Below are 14344 nucleotides of genomic sequence, written 5' to 3'. Positions count from 1 at the left end.
CAGAAGGTTCGTTCGATCACCCTCCTAGTTCGCCCATGTGCCTCATTGTAGCGTTCCTCTGCCCTTGTCCTGGGATTCCTCACTGGGGTCAGTAGCCATGACAGGTTGGGGTAACCAGAGTCATCTGCAAATATCGAGGGACAAGTGTTAGACACACACTAACCCTTAAGGACAACCCCATACCCAGACACCTATTTACACTGTATTGGGTCCTAGGCCTCACCTATTAGCCACACACAGTGCCTCTGGAGTTGCCCCATCACATAAGGGGTGCTGCTATTGCTCAAAATGTAAGCATCATGCACTGAGCCAGGAAACTTGGCTTTCACATGGGAGATGTACTGGTCTGCCAAACACACCAACTGCACATTCATCGAATGGTAGCTCTTCCGGTTTCTGTACACCTGTTCACTCCTGCAGGGGGGTACTAATGCCACATGTGTCCCATCAATGACACCTATGATGGGCAAATCCTCCACCTGAGGGAACACGATGTAGCTGCGCATGTGTTTCAGCAGGGCAGACAACACTCTGGACAACACATTAGAGAACATTGGCTGGGACCTCCCTGATGCAATGGCCACTGTTGTTTGAAAGGAACCACTTGCCAGGAAATGGAGTACTGAGAGGACCTGCACTAGAGGTGGTATCCCTGTGGGATGGCAGATAGCTGACATCAGGTCTGGCTCCAACTGGGCACACAGTTCCTGGATTGTTGCACGATCAAGTATGTATGTGACTATTATGTGTCTCTCTTCCATTGTCGACAGGTCCACTAGCGGTCTGTACACCGGAGGATGCCGCCATCTCATCACCTGCCCCAGTAGATGTGCCCTATGGAGGAGAACAGCGAGCAGAGAGTCAGCCAACACTGAGGTATCCCAAAATGTCATTTGCACAAATGTATTAATCTGCAATGTGCCTGGAACTGTAGGCCTACATAGGTGTGACGCAGTTATCATTAATGCCATGTGGCCCCCTGAAATGGCGGCTGCCTGACCTGTAAGGTGGGACAAGGGGATATGAGGTAACTGCTCTGGCGCTGTACACCGTCGCAGTGGGCGGTTGAAAACCGCGGCACAATTCTGCATTGGTTAACATTGGGCCCTATGGGTCAGAGGAGCCAATGACGATGTACGCCGGTGGTGACGGCACGCACCACCGCAGACTTGACCGCCATTTTCTGTCTGTTCACTCACTTGATACCTGACCTTCAACAGGAGAGGACCTACACTGTAAGTGCTGCTGTGACCTCAGTCTGGAAGCGACGATGGCCCATGTGTCTCGGGAAAGGGCCCCTGCCTTCACTTCGGAGGAGTTGAAGAAACTAGTGGATGGGGTCCTCCCCCAGTACACGCAACTGTACGGTCCTCCAGAAAACAGGTGAGTACACTGTGAGCATGCTGCATGGGCAATGCCTGTTTTGAGTGGTGTGGATGGAAGATACATGGGGGGGGCTGAGGCCTGCCTGTGCGGATGGGGAGTGTATGTGAGTCAGGGCAAGGGTGGGAACGGGGGGCAATGAGTACGATGGTCCGGACAGGTAAGTAATTTCCTTTCCCCCTGTACCATGCCTCTAGGTCAGCGCCCACCGGAAGAAGGGTATTTGGCGTGCCATCTCCAAGGACGTCTGGACCCTGGGGGTCCACCACAGATGGAGCACCCACTGCCGGAAAAGATGGGAGGACCTGCGCCGCTGGAGCAAGAAGACGGCAGAGGGATGGCCTCCAAGCGTGGGAGGAGTGCACGTCCCACCATGACCCCCCTGATGTTCCGGATCCTGGCGGTGGCCTATCCGGAGTTGGATGGGCGCTTGAGGGCATCACAGCAGCCACAAGGGGGTGAGTACACTCTCCTTCAGCGGACTTTGTGCGCAATACGATGTGTAAGGGTGGGGAGGTGGCCAGTGGGTTCCCTAGGCGAGGGCGATCTTGGTAGGCAAGGTCCCTTGTGAGGCAGGCTATGTGGCACCCCAACCCCACTAGTGGTTAGAGCCATCTACACCTAGTCAGGCTCCTGTGACTTCCAGGTGTGCAGCAATTGGGCTTGGGCCTCGTACCCCATGGGCATGTGATTAATCTAGGAACTATAAGTGCATGGCGTAGTGCAAAGGGCTGCTCACTGTCTGTTGTGTACGCCAACGGTAGTGGTGTTGTTGCACTGAACATGTCTTTCTTCTGTCTTCCCCCCCCCTTTTTGTGGTCTCCCTGTTCTTGTGTGCAATAGCATCATCAGACGGAGGAGCTTTGGCACCGGAGCAGGAGGGAGCTGCATCCCGCTTGGCCCCGGAGGGTGAAGCTACGGAGTCTGAAGCCACCAGTGGGATGGAGGGCGAGGGGAGCTCCCCACAGCAGGGACAGGAGCATACACCAGTGACAGCGACTCCTCCTCTGATGGGAGCTACCTTGCGGTGGCGGGCCCCTCTGTGCCCACCGCATCAACAGGTACACCAGCCACCACCCTACCAGCACCTCCCTCCCAGCAGCCCATCAGCGTGTGTCCCGTGCCCACTCACCCAGGAGGATGGGCATCTCCTTCACCCCTGGCACCTCAGGCCCTGCCCCAGTCAGCCCTGCTGCCCTCAGTGAAGAGGCTATTGACCTCCTGAGATCTCTCACTGTTGGGCAGTCTACCATTCTGAATGCCATCCAGGGTGTTAAGAGGCATTTGCAACAAACAAATGCATACCCGGAGGGCACTCATTCTGGCCAGGCAGCCCAACAGAGAGAATTTCAGGCTCTGGCCTCAGCACTGATGGCAGCCATTGTCCCTGTGTCCAGCCTCCCCCCTCCAACCTCCTCCACCCAGACCCAATCCACTGTACCTCAGCCTATCCCAAGCACACCATCAGACCAGCATGCACACACATCAACACGCAAGAGTGGCTCAGGCAAACATAAACACCACACACCCCACAGGCACTCACACAAGCACCATACCCATGCACACATACCAACATCTACTTCCTCCACTGTGTCCCCCTCCTCCACATCTCCTTCCTCCCTCTCAGTCTCGTCTCCCCTCACACCTGCATGCACTACATCCTCAGCCACTACCTCCATCACCAGCACGCCCATCACCACACACCACTCACCACCCCCACTACCATTCACACATACCCAGTGTCCTCTACCAGTGTGTCTGTGAGCCCTCCTCCCAAAGTACACAAACACAGGCATACACCCACCCAACAGCCATCCACCTCACAACAGCCTCCAGCCCATGCACCTTCACCCAAATTCAGCAGATGTGCACCTCCTACACCACTACCTCTTCCTCCACTCCCAAACCCCCTCAATCTACCCGTCCTAGTGTGTCTAAAAAACTTTTACCGTCAAACCTTGACTTATTCCCTTCACCTCCCCCCCCTGTCCTTCCCCTAGGGCCAGGCTTTCCAGGTCCCAGACCAGCACCTCAGACACCACATCCCCAGGCACAGTGGTGCCAGCAACTGCGGGGTCATGGAGTGTGCCAACCATCAGGGCTGCCAGTGTGCCACGTAGCGAGGGCAAGGACATTCCGTCACCTGCCAAGGTGAAAAAGGTGCCCACATCCCGGAGGGAGAAGCCGAAAACACCAGCCACCAAGGGGTCAGCTAAAACGAAAGGGGATAGTGGCAAGACAACTGCACCACCTTAAAAGGTGGGGAAGGGCCAAAAACTGAAGGGCAGGTCAGGAGAGGGCATGGTGGCACAGACTGAAGGACCAGTGTCACACCTTCTGTCCACGTCCACGCCAACCTGTACGGCGGTGAACACCGCCACCTGCACCGCCACCTGCACCGCCTCTGGCATGTCTACAGCCACTGCGACAGTCCCCAGCCTCTTCCCCGGTGGGCAGCTGTCCAAGGCTGCAGGAGACATCCTGCTTTCTCCCTCAGCAGGTGCACCGCCACCACAGACCCCGCAGCCAGCACCGCCTCCCCAGACCCCGTAGCCAGCACCGCCATCACAGACCCCGCAGCCAGCACTGCCACGACAGACACCGCCGCAAGCACCGCCACGACAGACACTGCCACAAGCACCGCCAGTGGCCCTGCGGCATCCTCGGACAGTGGCACCAAAGCAGACATGCCTACCATCCCCAGTGGTCAGTCGCCGGAGGCTGGTGGTGAGTTCCAGGACCCTGGGCAGCTTCCATGAAGCATTACTGTCATCACTGTTGTCACCTGCAGGTGGAATGCGAAGCCGCAGCAGTGTGGGGTATGTCGCTGCCTCCATGGCGTATCATGCTACCTGTACCTCGGCAATCTCGTGGCACACACACCCAGGTGAGGGAATTGTACCGGCCACACTGCACGTGGAGCACTCTGGGCACCACGCCCCTTCCAGAACCAGTGGAGAAAGGCATCCACTACCTCAGTCCTTGACAGGATGAAGCACTCTGGGCACAAAGCCCCCTCCAGAACCAGTGGAGAATCACATCCACTACCTCAGTCCTTGGCAGGATGAAGCACTCTGGGCACAAAGCCCCCTCCAGAACCAGTGGAGAAAGGCATCCACTTGAGAGACTGTGGCTTTGCACTCCCCAGGATAAAGCAGTGGGCAAACCACCCATTGGAGAGACTTGAGAGACTGTGGCTTTGCACTCCCCAGGATAAAGCAGTGGGCAAACCACCCACTGGAGAGACTTGAGAGACTGTGGATACATCAATGGGCATGGAGCCCCCACGTGCAGCAGTGCGTCATGCGTTCATCTGGCTGAGGTGCCCCTCCTCACCCTCTCCCTGAGGTGCCTGTTTCATTCCGATCTGATGCCCCTCCAGTGTTCTCTCCGTTTCCAATCAGGTATCTAGTGTGGGCATCGCCCATGCATTTTGGGCCCAGTGGTCCACGGACAATGATTAGTGCACTATCCGGACTTGTGTAGTTGGTGTACATAATTGCGTTTACTGGATTTTGAACTTTGATAATGAGATTTCACATGATTACATTTGTTCAAATCAATTCCTTTTGTCCTTGCGTTCTTCCGGGGGGTGGCAGACCAGCATCGGCACTATCTGCAATTCGGGCTCCATGGCGTCCTGGTTCCTCGTGGGGTGTGGAGAGGTGAGTGTTTTCCCTTCTGTGTACTGTTTCCGCCGTGTTTTTGTTCGCGTTGGTTCCGCCCCGGAAAGGTGGCGGATAAGCATCTTGTGATAGGGTGGGCGGTACATTGTCTTCCGCCTGTCTGTTGGCGGTTACCTCCGCGCTGTTTGTTTGTACCTCCGTGGCGGTCGAAGTGTTAAAGTGGCTGTCTATGTTGGAGGTGTCCGCCACGGTGGTAATCCCATTTTTTTTTTTGCCGGCCTGTTTGCGGCATTACTGCCGATTTAACACCGACCACCAGGGTTGTAAGGAGGGCCATAGTCTTTATGCCAGACGGGTTCTTGTCTGCAACGACTGGTCCTTTCTACCAGAACCTCTGATGGTGGTGTAATTCCTTCTTCTCTCTCTCTCCAAACTTTGTACTCTAAATCGTTGCACAGGGTAACTTTTCTTACATTTCATTTCTTATCATTGTTTAACTGCACACTGTTACCAATTATTTTTCTTATTTCCTTGGGCTTAGACCATTTAGTGAGGCCTTGCTTCTGGTTGCCCACTAACACAGTTCGCACCCAATCCCCAACTGCAAAATTACGCTTACACTTTCTCAGCTTGTTGTTATGTATTTGTATATATTTATCCTGATATTTGGCCACTCTCTGCTTCAATAAACTCTTGTCAATCTCTTTCTCACTGGATTTATGCATCCATGTGGGTGTTACAAGTGTACACGCCTGTCTACCGTTCAATAAAGCAATGGTGTATCCCCAGTAGCTGTATGGGGCGTATTATGATAATTCCATAACATGCCTTAGACTGCATCCTTGACATTCTCTCCACACTTCTCCGCCAATTGCACACATTCTTTCACTACACAATTAAATCTTTCCACAAGACCATTTTCCCTAGGATGGTACACATCAGTCCTATGATGTGTTATTCCCGATTTCCTAAAAGCTCTTGAAGTTCTTCAGCCACAAATTGTGGGCCATTGTCACTGACCACACATCCAGGATAACCTTCACTCCTAAACACTTCTTCACAGAAATGTATTATGCATCCCACTTTAGTTTCCCTCACAAATGCCACTTCAGGCCTTTTAGAAAAGTAATCCACTAGATCTATGGCCCACCTTACTTCTATTCTCTTACAACTAAGTGGACCACAAATGTCAATGGTGAGTTTTTCCCAAGGCTTCCCAGGGAACATAGTAGATGCAATAGGCATCTCTTCTGACTTATGACTCTTATCACTGCACATGCACGCCGAGAACTGCCGCACAAATCTTTCAATTTCCTTGTCCATACTCAGCCACCAAAAATCGATACGTGCTCTCCTTTTCATGCTGGATATACCCCCCATGACCCTCGTGTAAAAGCTTGAGCAACATGTTACGCAATTGTTCTAGCACCACAAGTCTTTTATTTCTCCTTAAGATGCCGTCCAACACAGATAGTTCCACCCAAATCATTTTGTAATCACCATACTCCTTCTTTACACTTTCCTCAAGCCATGATGATGAATTAGCTAAACATTTGCTGAGCTGTCTTAACACATCATCATCTGATATTGCTTGCTTCCACTCCTTTTCCGTAATTGCTTCTCCACATGATTCACTCACACTCACAACTAACCATTCTTCCTGATCGCTGTCCTTATTCTTTTCCTCATCATCGTTTTGTAATGGTAGTCTAGATAATCTGCATTGCAATTTTTGTTACCCAGAACATATTTCAAAATGAAATTGTACCATTGCAGACAGTACAACCACTTGGCAAATCTAGGTGTTGCCTTGCCTGGCCCTTTTGGGTTGTCCATATCTATTAAAGGTTTGTGGTCAGATTTTAATTCAAATGTGGTTCCCCATACATACGTTTTGAAGTGATTCACACCCCACCAGCATGCTAATGCTTCCTTCTCAATTACTGAGTAAGTTCCCTCTGGCCTTTTTGAGAGTGAGAGAAGCAAAGTCTATAACTCTTTCCTGACCCAATTTCCTTTGCATTAACACTGCCACAAGAACATGAGCACTGTCATCTACCTCTATTATGGAGTCATTCTGAGGATCAAATGGTATAAGTGCCACAGGCTACAAAATGTTGGATTTAATCCTTTCGAACGCCTGTTGACACGTTTGCGTCCATGTGTATTGCTCTACTTTTTTCATCAAATCCCCAAGTACATGCAACCCTGTCTGCAAAATGTTGCACACATCTTGAAAAGTATTCAGCTAACCCCAGAAATGAACTCAGTTGATCTTTATCTATCGGTGAAGGTGCAGATTCAATTGCTTCTAGCAGCTTCATTTTTGGTTTCACACCCTCAGCAGACAAAGTATGTCCCAAATAATCTACTTGTGGTACCCCAAACCTGCATTTATTGACACTCGCTGTTAAACCTGCATTCTGTAATTTTGACAGTACCTTATTTAACCTATTAACATGACCTTCCATACTTGCACCCCATACTAAGATGTCATCCTTGAAAAACTAAAACATTTGACATCCCTGTCAGTACTTTGTTCATTGATCTTTGAAAGACTGATGAAGATGAAGCCAAACGAAAGCCATTCATAAAAACTGAAGTGCACCCTATGATGTTATGAAAGATGTAAGGTGTTTGGATTCGGCGTGTAATTTGATCTGGTGATACGCACTCGACAGATCAATAGAAGAAAAGTACTTGGCATTGTTAATGCTTGATATCATCTCATTTATACATGGCAGGGGATGGCAGTCTATCCATATGCATTGGTTGAGATCTCTCAAATCCACACACATGCACACCTTTCCATTAGCTTTGTGAGCCAAAACTATGTGAGTAAGCCAATCAGACGATTCTATTGGTTCAATCTTACCTGCAGCACACAAGCGATCAAGTTCTTCCTTAAGCTGAGACCTCAAAGCAAGAGGTATGTGTCTCACTTTATGTATCTTGGGTACGTTTCCTGACTTCAGTACAATACAATTTTAGAACTTCTTTAAGCACCCTAATTATTTGGTAAATAATTTTGGGAATTTACTTACCCATTTATCCCATTGTTGTACATTAGTTGACAATACCTGGTCAGGGTGGTTAGGATCAAGAATTATGCCCAGTGCCTTTTGCTCCTTCCAACCTAAGAGTGCTCTGCTGCTTTCTACAACATACACCCTTACCTTGGCATGTCTATCCTTGTACATCAATTTGCAATCAAAATATCCTATCAGGGATAGTTTTACACCACAGTAACCTTCAGGCTCCACATCCGATAGCATTAGTTCGCATTCACCTAATTCACCGAATTTTTTCCATAGATGCTTGTCAATAATGGTATAAGGAGAGCATTAATCAGCCCATAATGTAACTTTGTTTCCATTAATTTCCATTATTCATGCGGGAGGATAGCATCCTTCTTTTATCTCCCCAACAGTGTCAACATTTTTTTTTTATATCTTCGCATATCACTAAAACATCAACAGTATTCTTAACCTCATCAATTTCAGAAATATCAGTGTAATTGTCACAGCGTTTGTTTTCAATATGAGACTTTTTTCTTGTTTTAATCGATGCAGGGGACGCCCAAGTAAGAGTAACATATAATCTTTTATTGTTCTTATGTATCCCCGAAGAGCACCGCCGTCGCGTCTCCTGGCCTGCTTCTGCCTCTCACAACCGTCTCCACACGAATGCAGAGCACGAGATGCGACCGACCGCTCCGCGAGACAGTTCGGGTTCCGCACGCAACACCGTGCGCCAAACCTACACACAACATATTATCTCCTTTTTATTTTTTTAAATAAGAACAACTTACATAGAGAAGAACAAATTACATAAGAGCATTGCATAACTTTTACATTACATAACAATCACATCAGTGTGTCCTTGAGATGACAACAAATTAAAACATTCTTGCTAAACACTATGATGTTCCCTGAGTTTGATCGGTACCCGTTTCTCCCGGACAGATCTCCTCAAGGTGTAGGGTTCTAACAAATGGTTGTCTGACACCTTCCGTTCCTGATGGACGCCCTCTGACCCAGAGATTCCACTTCCTTCCATTCCACAGTGACTGACATCCTTTACCTTAACAACCTTACACATATTCCACCATTGACCACTCTCAACCATGATGGCATTGCCACATACTTTCTTCACCTTCACTGGACATCCATAGCAGGCCTCCCCTTTCCGCACAAATGTCTGTAACTTGACGCGCACCAGATCTCCAGGTTGAAATGAGAGTTTTTTTGTAGAATTCTTCAGGTCATACCTAGCTTTTACCTTTTCTTGATTTTTTTTTACTTCACCCAACACCCAATCCTTGTTCACAGAATCAGGAAATTTACCAGAGACAACTTTGGCCAACCATGCTGGAAACAGTCTTGACGTGCTACGTCTTCCTTTGAACAGTTCAAATGTAGAGAGTTTTGTCACAGAATGTTGAGTGGTACGATAGAACCACAACATAGAATTCACTGCTTCTTCCACATCCAGCTTACTTGCTTTAGCCCACTTGATACACTCTACAACCACCCTATTCATTCTCTCTACTAAACCATTCGTTTGAGGATGGTATAGAGAACTTTTCAAATGTTTCACACCAGACTCTCTCAGAAACGTTTCCATGTCATTACCCACAAACTGTACACCATTATCCGAAATCAAGGTCTCTGGAAAGCCTTCCCTCCAAAAACATTCTTTGAGAAACTGAATCGCACTACCAGCAGTAGGCTTTGCAAACAACCGCACTTCTGGCCACTTACTAAAGTAGTCCATTAGTACAAAAGCATAACGCATGTGGCTGGGGAGAAAATTGAAAGGTCCAACCATATCGACCCCAACTTTAACCCAAGCCTTGTCTGGTAACGAAATGGGTTGTAATGGAGGTTTTACAATCTTCAACCCTTTTTCTGCACCATTACACACCACGCATCCACCCACCACTCTTTCTACATCCCTGTCCATAGAAGGCCACAAATAGTGTGCTCTAATACATCTCTTAGTCATAGTGGCACCAAGATGACCCTCATGAGCATGATCCACCAACCTTGTACGAATCTCACACGGGGGTACACATTTATCATTCCTCAAAATGATCCCGTTTTCAATTGACAATTCATCGCCCACCTTGGCATATGGTTGAACTTCAGGATTCAAATTTCTTTCTTTAGGCCATCCATTGATTATATGCTGCTTAACAATGGACAACACCTCATCACTGCTTTCAGCCATCCTCCACACAGTCTCCGTGCACACCTTGGACTCATCAGCAACAACCGCAGCTATAAAACAATCTTCCACATCATCCTCCAAATCAAGATTAATTTCTTCATTGATAGGTAGACGAGATAGAAAATCTGCTGTGAAATTATCTTTCCCCGGAATATACTTGACCTGAAAGTCATACTGCAACAATTTTGTGGTGAGGCGTGCGATACGAGGGGTCGTATAGTTAATTTTATACCCATTTAAAATGTAAACCAACGGTTTATGATCTGTTTGGATTACATAGTTTCTGCCCCACACATAACTCCTAAATTGCTCGCAAGCCCAATAGCATGCTAGCAACTCTTTTTCAATCACTGAATAATTCAGTTCAGGATCACGTAAAACTTTAGAAGCATAACTAATAACTTTCTCCTGTTTTCCCAGACCTTGCGACAACACAGCCCCCAACCCATACCTACTAGCATCAACCGTAATGGTACACAATTGGCTGGGGTCGTAAGGACTAAGTGGTCTGGCGTCCACCAACTCTTGCTTAACCCTTTCGAAAATCGTTTGACACTCACTGTCCCATTTAAATTGAACTTTGCTTTTGAGCATATTGGTCAAGACTTTCATTTTGCTAGCATAGTTGGAAATTAACTTTGAGTAATATTCACACATGCCAACAAAAGATCGCAACTCATCTTTATCTTTAGGGTTAGGAGAATCTACAATCGCCTTTACTAGCCCAGGACGAGGTGTAATACCTTCCCCAGACACACAATGGCCCAAAAATTCTATCTTTTTCTTTTAAAACTCACATTTTTCTTTCTTTACACAGACGCCAAAGGACTGAAAAATCTTAAACACTGATCTAATTTTCTCACTGTGATCTTCTAAACCCATCGTGTTAATCAACACATCATCCTGAAAGATTAGTATACCATGAATTTCCCCAAAATGTTTGTGCATGATGCGTTGGAACGCTGACGCAGCAGAAGCCAACCCAAATGGCATTCTGCAAAACTGGAAAGTGCCAAAGGGTGAATTGAAAGCTGTGTAATGGCGCGAATCCTCATCCAATTCAACCTGGTAATATGCAGATGCCAGATCAATTTTTTAAAACCATACTGAGCCCCTGAGCCCTTCGAGTAGGTCACTGATCTTGGGTGAAGGATACGAGTCTACCCATATTTCCTTATTGAGACTCCTGAGGTCCACAAATAAACATAGGTCTCCATTACGTTTACGGGCAACAACCAAGGGAGAAAGCCACAAACTGGACTCAATTGGTTCAATAACACCATTCTATTGAAGCTTGTTCAATTCAGTTTTAAGATCTTCTCTTAAACTAAACGGCACTGACCTGACTTTATGTCTAACAGGAATGGCCCTATCCTTAACCTTTATCTTATGCTTGAAACTTGTAATCTTTCCCAAACCCTGGGCAAAAATACCAGGAAACTCATCTTCAAACTGTGCCTTGGAATCTGCGTTCTCCACCATCAACACTTGTTCTTTAGTTCCAGGTTTCAGCACCATACCAAACAAACCCTGATGGTACCACCCCAAAATGTTCAAACCCTTGTATGCCACATAGATTTTACCAAAAATCCTCCGACCCTTGAACACTTAACTTTCTTCTATGTAACCTTCTAACTCAATTTTTCTGCCTTCATAAGAGACCGGTGACCTATCGGGCGGGAATAACTTTCTGTCACCCCAAATATTATGGAACAAATCTGATGAAATCATAGTAATGCATGCACCAGAGTCCACGAATAAACGGAGCAATTTATCCACAACCCAAATATCTACCATGGGATCTATGCATTGGTTTTGCTCCTTGACCCCTAAAACTTTATCTGTGACCACAACAATCATGTCTGGAAAGGCTTTTACAAAACAATCTTCTCTATTTTCCTCATCATCCTCCACTACACACGTTACATTAGCTTGCTTATTACTTGTGGATTGACAGACTTTAGCAAAGTGACCAACTTTGCCACATTTTCTACACACAACGTTCATTGCCGGACACGTTTTGCCATCCTTGAAATGGGGCATGTTTCCACATCTAAAACAAATATTCGAAGACCTAAAAAAAGGATTGTCACTTTTCTTCATCTCAGCATTCTTTGCTGCGCCCATTTTTGTAACAACACTGACATGAAGAGGATCCGAGTCCTTCACAGCAGAGCTAGAAGAGAGTTCCATCAAAGAGATCTGGGCCAGCTCCACGCTCTTGGCTACTTTGATAGCTTCATCCAACGTTGGATTTCCCATGGTGAGTAATTTCTGCTGAATGTGTTTATTCGAACAATGACCAATGAACTGGTCCCTTATGAGTTGGTCTTGAAAATCCCGAAATTCACACTTCGAAGCCAGTTGTCTTAGAGCACTGACATATGCATCAACATCCTCACTTTGAAATTGCTGACGCTTGAAGAATTTGTGCCGCAAAACTACTAGACTCGGTAATACATCAAATCTTGTGGACAACTTTTTGGTAGTCATCAAATATTCATCTAGTTCTTCTTCATCAATTTGCGGTAGGTCAGGTAAGTGTTTGAAGATTTCTCTCCCTTCATACCCCAACGAATGTAAAAGCAAACATTTTTTTCTTTCAGGGCGAAAACGAGAGGCTCCTACAGCACCCAGGTAGGTTTCAAAACCACCAAACCATTGTCTCCATGGAATGGGAGGGGCACCAGGAGTTTCCAAGAAAGGTGGTGGAGGATTGACTGACTGCATTACTTAAGACCAGACGTGGCAATCAAAGTCAATGTGATGTGAACAACATAGCTATAATATTCTACTGGTGATATATTTCAGTGGAGATTCAAGCACAAAGTACTTCCAAGATGGCGCCTGAAAAGGCCATTCACAGTACAAGTAAAACACTGTCTATATCACCAATACAACTGCTGACAAACAAACCTCCACAGGGAAATACCCAGCATACACTTGTTTTCTTCAGTAAAACGATGTGGAAGGCGCTCCACACGAAGACAGAGCCAAGGAATATTGTCTATATGTTCTCTCACCAAACGCGTAGTAAGAAACCAGCTCGTCGCCAAAAATATGATGTTGTAATCGATGCAGGGGACGCCCAAGTAAGAGTGACATATAGGTGGTCATTACAACCCTGGCGGACGGTGTTAAAGCGGCGGTAAGACCGCAAACAGGCCGGCGGTAAAATTTTTGGAATTATGACCGCCACTTTAACACTCCGACCGCCACGGCAGTACAGACAAGCAGCGCGGCAGTCACCGCCAACAGACAGGCGGGAGACAATGTATCGCCCATAGTATTACAACCCGCCAATCAGCGACCTTTTCCAGGGCGGATTCTCCGTGGATAAAAACACGGTGGAAACAGTTTCTGCAATGGGAAAACGCTCACCTGAACACATCCCACGAGGAAGGAGGACTCCATGGAGCCTGAACTCCAAATCCTACCGGCCCTTCTCTTCCTACTCATCTACGAAGACCAACGCCAGCGCCGGCGACGACAACGGTGAGTACGGCACCTATGACATAGGGGAGGGGGAGGCAAAAGTTAGGGGGACACACATGCAACACCCCCACCCTCGCATATTACAACACACACACCAAAGCATTCACAAAAATCACATCAACAACCCACAACCCCCCCGGAAGAAAGCAAAGACAAAACGAAATCAGTCAAAACATTGTAATGTATCAATATACATGTCTCAAAAATATACAGATATATTAGCTAACTATACAAAAGTATATACATTCCGAGAAGTAGTGCAGATATGCACATATAAATGTCCGTGCACCACTAGTCCAAAAATGCATGGGCGAGGCCCACAAAAGATACCTGTCCACACAAGGAGAGAACACTGCCGGGGCATCAGATAGAAATACTTCAGGCACCTCAGGGGGAAGGGAAGGGGGGCACCTCAGCCGGAGGAGTGCAAAGCCAGATCCACAACGGGGCTCCATGCCCACTGTTGCATCCTGGGGAGTGCAAAGCCACAGTCTCTCAAGTCTCTACAGTGGGTGGCTTGCCCACTGTACCATCCTGGGGAGTGCAAAGCCACAGTCTCTCAAGTCTCTACAGTGGGTGGGTTGCCCACTGTACCATCCTGGGGAGTG

The sequence above is a fragment of the Pleurodeles waltl genome, chromosome 4_2, assembly GCF_031143425.1.
Source record: "Pleurodeles waltl isolate 20211129_DDA chromosome 4_2, aPleWal1.hap1.20221129, whole genome shotgun sequence".
In the NCBI taxonomy this organism is placed as follows: domain Eukaryota; kingdom Metazoa; phylum Chordata; class Amphibia; order Caudata; family Salamandridae; genus Pleurodeles; species Pleurodeles waltl.
Note: the sequence above shows the minus strand (reverse complement) of the source record.